Genomic DNA, 12,723 nt, shown 5'->3' on the forward strand with positions numbered 1-12,723 from the left:
TCCCCTGTGCTCTGATGATGAGGATTACTGACAGCCCTGCTGCCCTGGGGCACCCTTAGCCCCCTGCTCACCTTCCCTCTGGAGCAGCCTCCCTCTTGCAGCTATGGACAGTCCCCAGGTAAGTGAGTCCACATCTACCCACACGTGTTTATAAACACGAGAACTAACCTTGAAATTTACAGAAAAATGTGCATATTTTATGTACAGAAGTAGCTTAAAACTGTGTCGGTGAATTGGGAATCTCTCTCCTTACTTCACTTTCTGAAGGCACCCGCTTCAGTGTCTTCACACTTCCACACCAATAATCATTAGAAACATTCCGTTTAATGTTCAAATATTCCTAGCTCTAATAGCAGAGTTTTGTGCCTGACTTTTGAGTATGAAGCTATACAGAGACTATTATCAGCCTTCAGACATGGTTGGCTGAATGTAAGTTTGTAAGGTGACAATGATGCTTTTGCTATTTCTCTTGCCTAGATTCATACAGCTGTCTTAGAGATTTTTGCTTTTTTTTTTCTTAAGAGATTGCATGCCACTACTGTATTTCTGAGTGAACCATTTTGCCACTTGGGGTTTCCTTCAGTTTGCTAATATAACTTATTTGACAGGTTTTCATGTGTCACCCAGCTTTCTGCCAAATGTGGTGTTTGGTGTATCCTGCTTGTCGCTCACTTCATTTGTAGCAAAGTTTAAGTTATTTGCAAGGAAAAGTGCTGGGAAAGGAAACAGCTGAGGCATTGTTCATTCAGCCAGGAAGAGTGGATAGAAGAGTTACTTATCTGGCTCATGGTTCTCTATCTCATTCTCGCTACATGGTTTTCTGACACACATAGCAGAAATAAAGTAAGAATAAAATTGCATCTGTGTAAAAGCCAAAAAATATATTGATTTTTAATAATAAATATGCATAATTACTACATTCTCATGGACTACCCCATCTGACAGAGTATCAGGTAAATTATGTGATGGGGGCAGTAGAAGAAATTATTCTATTGAAAATAAGTCTACCATTTTGAGTCTGATAGAAGTGTGGAGGCACAACAACATCTCTACGCTCAGATATTGTACCCAGACCACATCTTTCACCTTTTCACCTTTCCCTCTATTTTTTTTCCTTTTCAGAGGGAGGGGGCAGTGGTCCAGGTAGGGGCAAGGATCTGGGGCTTTCTTGTGTGGTGATTTCTGTTCTTCTTTGGCTTTTAGCTGTACACTTGTTGGAGCCTTAAATACTTACCTGTACACAGAGCACTGTAAGTGACCCACAGAGAAACAAGGCTTAATTCAATTCAATTAGGCAATACCCCTGTATTAACTTTCGGCTACTTTTGTTGATCTTTCCCTCATTATTTATCTCTGTGGTTTTTTGCCCCCCTCATGCCATTTCACAATGCTGCCTCTGTTTCAGCTCACAGAAATGTAAGAAAGACCTGCTGGATGTATTGATGCCAAGGAAATGGTTACCTTAGCAACAAAAACAAGGTGAAAGCTCTCAGAATCATTTTGCTAATCTATGTAATTTCTATTCCCAGCCTTAGACAAAGAGAAGGTAAAGGCATGAATCCACAAATTATTGTGTTACCACATCCTTTCACATATATTGAAACATTACATACCAATGTTACTGGTACAAATTTCAATATTTTAAAAGTATTTTAAATAAGAATTATCGTGTCTGAAAAAAGTTTTTTAATTAATGTTCTCCACTTTGCTAATGAAAAACTTTATACAAGTACATTTGTGCAGCATTCTGTTTGCATTCTATGCAAATTACCATGAAAAATAAGATTACCAGAGATAAGGAATATTTTGTGCTCTATGGCTAGGAGCCAACACACTTTCTGGTGTCAGGTTATTGCAAAATTTTCAGCACTAATTATAATGTGTATAATTGTTTCTCTAAGGGCAAAATTTAATAAATAAATAAATAAATAAATAAATAAATAAATAAATAAATAAATAAAGGGTTTTTTTCCATTTTACAGGTTTTGCATGTGGCTTTATTTTAAGTTATGGGGGAGCTATGCCTTTCACAAAAATCATGTATGACAGGCATGAGTTCTAAATATGTTTCCAAAAGGAGAAAAACTAGGGAAAAAATATTTTGTCACAGAAACTATAAGAGTTAAGCATAAAATTAGTGAGTTTTTTCCCTAAAATTTTTACTTATTATATGTGTTTTATAACAGGAGAATGATCCCTAAGAATAGCATCTTGTAAACTCACACAAGATGCCATTAGATTATAGCTTCTTGCTCTGCTGCCAAAGATGAATTTGAGAGCAATGCTCATTTACTTCTTCCCTCAAGCTCTGTCAGCATGATATTTCCTCAACTTGCTGCTGGGTCTACCAGAAAAAAAGCAGCCTGTTTTCAAGGCAGCAGGTGAAACATTGCTATACAGCTTGCCAATTGAATAACAGATGCAAAACGCACACATCGTTTCTGCATTTCCTTTAAAGAATTTAATCCCCTGATAAAAAGGCTGCTGATCTGATACAGATACTCTAAACTGCAGTGTTTTATGTGCTCTAATATAGAATGCAGAGATGCCATGTGTGGGTTTGAAGGAAAAGCTACAAAAACACCGTTGAAAAGGGAAAAAGAAAATTACCATTCACATGCTTCAAAATAAAAAATGAAGTCTTAGAATTGAACATTTTAAAAATGAAGATGTAAATCTTATTGAAGTCTAGGTTTTTCTGCTTATTTAAAACTTTGTAAAAATTTAAATAGAACCCAAAATTTTACATTATTGGGTAGATTCAAAAAGTATTCTTCTAAGTAAGATCCTTAGGTCCTGTTTACTGCACCTGGTTGACATAGAAGATTTTATTAAGGATTGCAATGAATCTGTTCTAGTTAAAACACAAGTCATGTATTTTTCGAATGTATACAATGACAATATGCCTAAAAACATTTAATGTTTGAGCAGCACTTGCAAAATTCCCTCTTTGCTGCAGAACTTTATTTCTTCCCTAATTTGCATTACAATTTTATTGTTTGTGTCCCACTCAGTCTTTCTGGGGATGTTATTTTCATCACCTGCATATTGTAGCATGGAAATCAAGAATCTTCTATTTAAAAGTTAGGCAAAGGCTAGCACTGCATACCAGTATCAGCATTTGCCATTGCAAGTAGTTATGAAATCAGGACACATTCCTTATACACTCATAATATAAACTAACTGGAGTGTCTTGGGATATTTCTGAGGATATTAGCACTCTTGTTAAGATGACTGTTTTGGGACAGGGAATCTCCTGGATTTTGCTGCCTTATGTGCCTTTGGCTCATGTGCTGAAGAGTTCTCAATGTGATCAGTGGATTCCTTACATATTAAATTTAAACCCCTTTAATACCATATCTAATGGGTTTCAATTATTAATAACTTTATTTTCTACTGGTCTAGGGCTAATTTAGAGTTAATGTGAAACATATACCCCTGAAATACTTCTCAGACTCACTCCTACTGTGCTGCACTACTTCCTATGTATACACAACTTCCATATAATGCTGTATGAGAGGACATGTTTTACCCTAATGGAAAAATGTGTACATCTCATCAAGGGCAAAGTATAATCTCGCCTCATTTTATTGACTTCATCAGACTGTACAAGAGAAACTAAAAGAAAAATTAAGCAAGCCACACTAAAATTGCCCAGGACACAGTAATGACTGTTTATTGCAGTCTTTAGTTTTGTATTGATAGATTTAGATTAGTTTCAGTGATCAGGATTGAGAATTTGATCTCAGACTTTAAATTTTGGGAAACTGTTCTAAATATTTTAATTAACTTGTCTGTTTTTTTTTATCACTCTTAGATTTGTATCTGGCTTTAATAGGAAGATCCTTTGTCCTTTTTGTATTGCTATACTAACATCCAGAAGTCCTTAAAGCTTCAAGAGGTATGAGACCTGGTAAGTATAATATATGACCAGAAGAGGTTAAAAAAAGAGGAAAGTTGTAAGCACACATAGTTTTAAGAGAATAGGTATCAATGAACCAGTGAATCAATATCTAGTCACATTAAAAGAATGTGTGAGAGAATGCATTTAGGTCTGGTGAAAGTACATTAAAAGTCCAACAACACCTTTACTTAGCTCTCTCTGTGTGATTCTCTGAGAGTTAGAGCTGCTAGATTGGCTCTAAGTGCAGCCAAGCCATGCTTTGTTTGTCCAGGTCTCAAAGAGAAATTCTTCAATTTCCTTTACTTATAACTATATGGCCTGGTATTATGAAACCATTACCCTTACAGAACTCTGATACCATTACATTTACTAGCCCACTTTCAAGAACACAAAAGAAATGCTAACTAAAATAAGATGCTCCAAATTATGTATAAAGTTTTTTGGCATTTTTTTCACAACTTACAAGATAAGTAATTTCTCTTTTTTACAGAGAACTTTTGCTTTCTGCCTTCCATTTTTGTGACTAAAAGATGCCTGAATACTATATAGGCCCATCCATCAAACAACACAGCTGATACAATCTGATACAACCAGAGGTCCAAAAATGTCTTCAGATATTCAGAGAAAAAGACAAAATAGCCAACATTTTCTACAGGTGTACAAGAATATATTTACAGAAAATTCAGTCATATAATAATTCTGTATGACCCACATACAGATTATATTCCATGGTGAACATAAATTTATTGTTTGAAGGTCATTATGCATAGATAGAAGTTAGAAATTTCATTTTATCAACAATATGGCTTTGAGAAATTCTCTAGCAAAAGGCTGCATTGTTTTTTGCACCTCATGCATTAGGATAATTCCTTTTCTATAAAGATGTAGAAATTGTAGGGAGTTTGCCTATAATAAGAATATAAATGTCAAAAGCTGAGCTCCTGTCCTAACACTTGGCTCCTTCATGGACATGTACACCCAGACCAACTGTGACTGTCAAGGTACAGCCAGATCCCTGAGAGGATCAAAGTCTATTTTCAGTAGAAAGAGTACTTCCAAAGCCTAGGAAATTCTGGAACTAAGGTTTCAGTACAAATGTGATTCCTCAAGTTCATTTGTTTTAAATTAAAAGCTCCACTAAGAAAATCTTCTGTGTTTTATCTTTTGCACTCATAGAAGGACTTGAAAATTATTCTGGAAGCATTTGTCCAAATCCTATCATGTAAGTTAGAGACCTCTGCATGCTGCATCTGTGACAATCAGGCTACGTTTGTTTGTCAGGTATTCCTAGATTTATATCATGAAATGTTTTCTATAAACCCTTCTCATTTGTAATGCTTCGAATGAAGCACTGTCAACAACAAGGCTCACCACAGGTGTGTGTTTTAAAAAGATTTGTTATTGTCCTAAATAATTTCTTACACAAAAAATGAAACAAAATTCCAAATGAAAGAAAAATAAACAAAAAAAATTAAAGGAATATGAGACTGTATTTTTCCCTGTCTGGTTTCTTTGTATGTTTCTGTTGGGTTGGTTTATTTTGGTTTGGGGGACTTTTTTTACATTTAGAATACTGCCTACTTTTGAAAGTAATACAGGCTTTTTGAGAGATAATACTGAGTGCAGCAGTCATTTCAGTTGGGCGGTCTCAAGGCTGATTGGCATTGCTCTGTTTCAAATAATTGATTCCTCATTTGAGAGAGTTCCCAAAGGGATGTTGTTTTAACTGGTATAGATTTTCAAGGAGTGGTAATGGTGACATGGAAAATGGCATACATACAAGAGTAAGAGAAAGATTCAGAGAACTTAGAAAGGGAAATGTCATAAAAGCTGCACAGATAACAGGAGAGGAAAAGCAGAGAGGTGGATTTAGATACCATCTTGGAGATAACACACAGAACAGCAACCAGGAATAGCACACATTACACAGGAAAATTGGAGCTTATGTTGCCATAGTGAAAGTGAGCAGTCATCACATTGAACATACAGGACATTTCAATCTACTTTGTTACTTCATGTAAATAGATTATTAGATCAGGTCAGATACAGCAGCAGTGGCTTTTCTGAAAATAAAATCCACTCTTCTTGTTCTCTTCAAAAGAGATAACACTTTAGGAGGACATAATTAGTCTTTGAAAAAGTACTTTTAATTTTTGTAGCACATGATTATATCTATAATAGCAGTCTGCTAAGCCTTTGCTGAAATTGAACCATGCCAATTGATCAGTATATTCAGTAACTTTAAGACATTAGGAGATTTTTATTGGCAGAAATAAAAACAAGAGTTAACTTTCCATAAAAAAGCTTTCCTATCCTGCAGAAAATAGAGGATTTCCTTAGATGTGTTTGAAAGGTTTATAATTTTTTAGAGCACAGTCTGTGTGAAGCCTCTCTTGGCGGCTTGCTAGATGGCGAGCAGAGCCCAGCCCAGCCCAGCCCCGCAGTGACAGACCTGGTCACACCGGTGGGCACGGCCTGCCAGGGTGTGCCAGCAGGCTCTGCACCTAGGAGGGCATCAGCTCCTCTACGAGCCAACACTTATCTGCCAGCTTTAAAAACAGCGGCCTGAAATTGGAGTATGCATTTTACAGGCAGTAACTCAAAGTAGTCTGGATAGTTTTCCAAGCATGAGGAGCCCTTTTGTTTTCTCAGAGCAGCCCTGAGTTTTTACTTAGCTGTAAAAGCTGCCTAGACTCCTAGCACTTTGTGTCTACTCATATGCATATAAAATTATTATTTTCATCTTGGTCTCATGATGACAATGATTGTAAATGTAATAACTAAGTAATAATCATGGAGAGAAACTGTGGAGTTCAGAGCCAGAGTCCAGATAGTATATGAAACTGCTTTGCTTTGCAGGACATTTCATTGCGAAGTGTGTTGTCATTACAATTATAGGTTTCAGCACAGCAAAACACTGACCCATGGATATAAATATCTTGCAAAATCAAAAACATAGAGAAAAAGAGGAGTGGGTGAACAGCTGAACAAGGTGTTCTGTTACCCCTCATTGAGTGTGCTTTTATCTCTTTCCAATCATGTGGCAAACAGCTACTAAGAAATTTATAGCTAAACAAAGTTTTCATTTTCTGATTGAAAACTCTTTGACCAGTATGCTTTCAGCCTAAAAGCATGGTACAAATATTTGGGATATGACCTCTCTTGGAGCCTTTTATATCACAGGCAATTGTTTTCATTCTATTTTATCTGAAAGTATTTTTGACATGGTTCACATGAAGGAAACTTGCTGAAGATATGTGGTTTGGCAGGCCTATGAAGGTCACATCTACAGTATTCTGTTAAAAGGCCCCAAACACCTGATACTAATTTCCTTAGCTATCCACACCATCTAAATTTTGGCAGCTGTTACACTGAAGACAAAACCTTGGAGTTGCTTGGCTCCAAAGCATTATAGCCATCTTTCTTTGAGGATTATCGATGAGAATATTCACTGTCTTTGCAATATGGTTAGCCTTGAAGAGCAGTGAAAGGTTATGGTGAAAAAGATAAAAGACATATTTGCTCAGGACAAGGTGGAAACAACTGCTTTCATGAGACAAAGGAGAAAACTTCTGAGGGTGGAAACAAAAATGCTGCAAGTGGTGCTCAGAAAATAAATTACTGTATAACGTATGCCTCTATGTGACCACAAGGAACTATGGCTTACAAGGAAGAGCAAGGGAAGTGAAAAGCAGCAGTGGAACAGCTAGCACATTTGCTGACCTGTGGCTGGACATCCTCTTATCTTTCCTGTTACATGACCAGGAAGCAGAAAACTTTCTGTGACTACATCATACTGTCCAACTGTGATCAAGCAAAAATCACTACCCAAAGTCAGGGAGCTAGGGTTACAAAATTTAGCAACACTGAACTTGCATCTTCAGAGGGGACTCCCTTGACTCATCATCAGACAAGCATAGGATGAGAAGCCAGAAGTAAGGTGCAGACAGACCTCTTTTACCTAGGGCAGTGAGCCATAAGTCTTTACCTGAAGTTCTTACTTTCTTATTAACTAGACAAGGAAGAAGAAATTACATCTCTCTTCTGTTCAGAAATTCTCCTGTTGAGAGAATGAGCACAGCTGTTGCCTATGCCAAAGGCAAGAATCCTGTGGAACAGTTTGGCACTTGAACAAAGACCAGATAACTCACAAGATATCTTCACAGAAATGCCATGTAATGTTCCCATTGACTACACTTGTATAAAATGTCTGACCATTTCATAAACTCTATCCACCTCCTAGCATCAGACATAATTACTGATAAGTGCATCTGGTTACTACCAAAAAGATCATGTTACTCTGATGTGTGATATTGCCTTCTGATTTTGGCACCAAGGAATTTGCAGGATATAATAAACCTTAAGCTTCATTGTCAACTATGAAACTTAAGATATTTCTGCTCTAGCAGCAAAACTTTCTATATTTGTTTTCAAACAAATTTATATATGGTATATTAAATAACCTAAATTCTTCAACAACTGACTACTAGAAGCTAGAGTTTTCTGTTATATCAAGAATGATTAGTAGTCCTATTTGCTCTTACAAACTGGCAGAAGCTTTCAAGGCGGAACCTGAATAGTCTTACAAAAAGCAGTTTTAGGCTTTTGCTCAGAGAGATTTAGATTAAAATATTCCAGACTGATGCTAAACTGTTTTCACAGAGCACATGCATTGGTGTCTATATGAATCTGAGGTCTGATGGAGATTTTTTTTGTACAATACACCTGTTAGCCTAAATCAGTGCATTCATTACTTAGAAAAAGCATTATATATAAGGGTGAGGGATAAAGGCCTTGAACGTTTGTTTCTTTCCTTTTAGTATATTAGCTCAATGTATATATGTATTTATATAAATATATATATTTAGTATATATGGTCACTGCTCAAAGGGAGGATTATTGAGGAATACATCTGGCTGGAGTAGTGATGCACCTATTTGCAAGCTGTAGATTGAGATGCAGATGAGCTCTGAGTGGGAGCCCGAGACAGGAATCTGTGAGTTCTCACACTTTGGTTAACAAAGGACATGAAGAGAATGGTGCCAGCCAGGTGGATGGACACTGGGAGACACAGCAGGAGCTGAGAACTCAGGGAAAAGAGCAAGACTTTTGCCTGGGTACACTGTGAAAGTATAAAAGCCCAGGGGTTCCTTTGTTGGGGGTTACTCCTCAGAGGCACCAGCCCAGGCTGTTTTTGTGTTACTGTGCTGCGAAAAAATGGCTTTATGGAATGAGACATCTCAGACTTTGCTATGGGAAACCTGGGGTTAAACTGCTCAGGAGACCTGGTCTGATGTGAGTGGGGAGTGTGGGGCACCTGTGGGCTCCCTGGAACTGTGGAGGGGCTTTGGTCCCAGCAGTGAAAGTCTCTGGTTCTGGGAGTGTGACTGACAGAGAATCTCGTGAATGCTCTGACTGGGAAGTTTCCTTGCTGCGTCTGTCCCCTTCCTCTGAAGAGTAAGTTCTCACTGAAGTCTAACAAAACTTCAGATGTGACTTGCATCCTGTATTTATTTCTTTTCTAGTAGCAGTATACTTATTTTTGTTGGAGGGAAAAGCATCAGAATAACTTAAAAAATGAAAAAACAAGTGGTTTATTTTATTTTTTGAACAAGTAGCCTGGTAATGCCAATGTATTGCTCTGTAGCAACATAAATTTTACTCTTCTTTTGCTACATCGAGCATCATTTACATAAAATTCATGGTCAGGCTTCATGTCAGAAAAATTCTCATAACCCCTTTTAAGTCTAAGGCTATTTGTAGCTTTGTGTTCCCATTTCCTTCTCATTAGTATGGATTGCATGGTATTTTTAAGGTCACTGTAACTGAAACATCAGACTTGTAGCTTTGTAAGTCCTAATGCTTACAAATTTCCAGCAGTGATCTGCCTTCTAAGCTGAAAGTCTAGCTGATTATGCCCCTAACAGTGCATTTAATCTAAAGTATTTGCATCTCAAATCCAACCAAAATCAAGCTAGGTTATTTTCAGAGGAACTGTTCAAGTACAGTTTGTGCTGATTGTGTTTCCCTTGATCTTGGTCAATCCTGACTATAATGTCTGTTTAGCTGAGTAATCTGATACCCTCCTATGAGTTAAGTACGTGCAGAGGGTTAGGATCCTTTCAAAGAAATTATAAGGATCACCTCAAGCTGGCAACACTTGCTCTTCCTTAGTAGAGAGAGAAAAAAAAAAAAAAAAAGAGCTAACTTATAGTTTTAATTAAAATAAGAAAAATTGCATTTATTCCAGCAAATAACTAATGAAGAAATTCTCAGCCCTAAAGCTGAAGATTTCACCAGGAAGGTGGAATCTTTTCTGCACCATGTTACTGATGCTCAAGACCAGAACTTCTGCTTGGCCACCCCCTAAGACAGATAACCACAAGAACTTCTGAAAGCCTCAGTATGTAGGCCCAGAGTACATACAAAACCCCAACAGAGCTGGCTATCATCTTTTTTGGAGTGGTTAGAGAGGATGGGGACCAATTTCTGAGCAGATATTCAGTCTGAGATATTCCAGGTAGTAATCCTGACCACTGGGTGCTACTAGCATTCCCAGCGTAACCTTTTTTCTTTCTTTACCTTTTTTTTTCCTTCTATTCTTTCCAAGTCTGGTTTGGTCACATCAAGGTGAAAATTTAACAGCTTTGACAAAATATTTGCTCCTGTTCCAATAAATAATACATTCTACCTGGGCCCCATAGAGGAAGGATTCATCAATCCTTGAAGGAAGTATTAAGTTGCACTGAAAGTGTTCCATTTGCATTCAAAGGTTGGTAACTAGCAAATGAATGTTGTCAACTTTACTATCAGTTTATCTGTACCTGTCTGAAGTGTTTAAATACATTTTAGTTTTGTAGCCCTAATCTTTTACAGTTTATACCTGGAATATAAACAGCACCCCCCAAAAAAGATTGAGACTGTGGGATGGAAGGGCCAGGCTTATGTTCCCATTATTTTTTTTCTCTTTCTGAATTTTATAATTTAACCAAAATTGCTCAGCAAAGAATCAAACCACAAATATTTTCTTTGTGTTTTGTAATAACAGTCTAGCCAGGATTTGAATGTAGACAAAGTTTTCCAAAATTCTCACTTTTTTTTCATACCAAACACTAGAGAAATTATTGATAGGATCCAGAATAACAAAAAAAAAAAAAAAAAAAAAAAAAAAAAAAAAAAAAACTAATAGAACCAACTAGTGTCTAGACTTCTGATTATGCCATTAGGCATTATTGTGTGGGGGAAAATTAACAAAAGCAGAAGAAAAGAATAAGAATAAAAACTAATTAAGTAAATCCTTCAGAAATTATGGGGAGGCAGGAATTGGTTTTTAATTTCTTCCTAAGTATACAGTTTGTGAAAGATACATTCTTTAAAAAATAAAATAGATGGTTATTGGCTGCCTTCTTTTTTTTTCTTTTTTATGCCTCTGGGATATAGCCACAGGCTGTTTAGGTGACAATCAGATCCAGCTGTAACTGTTCCAGGTGAAAGGAGTAATGCTGTAAATTCTGTCTATGAGTCTCCTAGGACTCCTGAAAATTTTGCTCCATGACAGATGTCTCTCACTTTGGGTGTATATATTTTAATGGAAAGTTTGATACTATGTAGGTGAAATTGTGATTAATTATGACTTTGAATTAGGTAAAATGAGTCAGGTAAAATGCTCTTCCCTACAGCAACTGTTCTAGCAATTTTTGAAACCTACTGTCTGTTCCCAAATAAAATACTTCAATGAAGAATTCAGTGTTTCAGAGAGGTTCTTCCATTTAATTTCTTTCATGACCACCAGAAAGAAATCTTAAAATCCACTTATATCATTTCTTAGAAGCAGGCTGTTGGGCTTTTTGTTCATCTTGGTTGGGGTTTTATTTGGTAAACCCATTCCGATCTGTTCCGATATTCACTGGTATACAGGCATCCATCTGAGGACCTTTAGGGTTACGTGGGTCTTTCTTCAGTGGTTAACTGGCAAATATGATTATTCCATTGCATCCTTCTGGAATAAATACAGAATCTCTGATCCGATAAACCTTTCACTGAGATTTCCAAGCCCAGTGTTGTTGCCTTATGGTGACACCCAGTGGAGAAAAGGAACACTTCAGCTTTAAAAATTATTTATTATGCCTATATCTGAGTTTTTGAATTCAAAATGCATTCAAGTTTTGTAAACTGTTTTATATAAAATACATATCCACAAGAAACTCATGTTCTTTGGGATTTCAATTGAAAGTAAAAATATGACCAGTGTCAGCCCAAGACATTTTATGGTTTCCACTTTTGGTAGTAAAAGAGAGCACAGATCAAACTGAAAAATAGCTGCTTTCTCCTCCAAATACCAGGGGAAAGAATAATAGTTTTGTCTAAAACTGTTGTAAACCTAGCAATTATATTTGGGTTCTATCTGGAAAAAGGAGCATACTCGATTCCAGCAATTGGAATTACTGGCAACTTAAACCTCTGCAGAAATCTGAATCTCTGGCACAAAAATAAAAGTCCTTCATTCTACTTTCCCTGGTAATTTGACCTATAGATGTAATCTTCTTCAGATGAGACTAACCAGAGAATTTTCAAATGCTTATTTTTGTTTTCAAAGTCTTCTGTTTTCAAGGTGCTTTAGTAAGTCTTCTGTTGAAGACTTCTATTGAAAAATTGTATCTCTCTAATTTATTATTCATATAATGATCGTTCCAGTTCTTTATAGGAAACTGTGCTGTCTTTTGTTTAACAAGAGAAATGAATTTTGTGAAATCAATATGACCATATTGTGTCATTCAGTGGCAGTGAGGGAGAGGCACAACTGCATAACTACTATAGAT

Source organism: Zonotrichia albicollis, chromosome 4, assembly GCF_047830755.1.
Source record: "Zonotrichia albicollis isolate bZonAlb1 chromosome 4, bZonAlb1.hap1, whole genome shotgun sequence".
Taxonomy (NCBI): domain Eukaryota; kingdom Metazoa; phylum Chordata; class Aves; order Passeriformes; family Passerellidae; genus Zonotrichia; species Zonotrichia albicollis.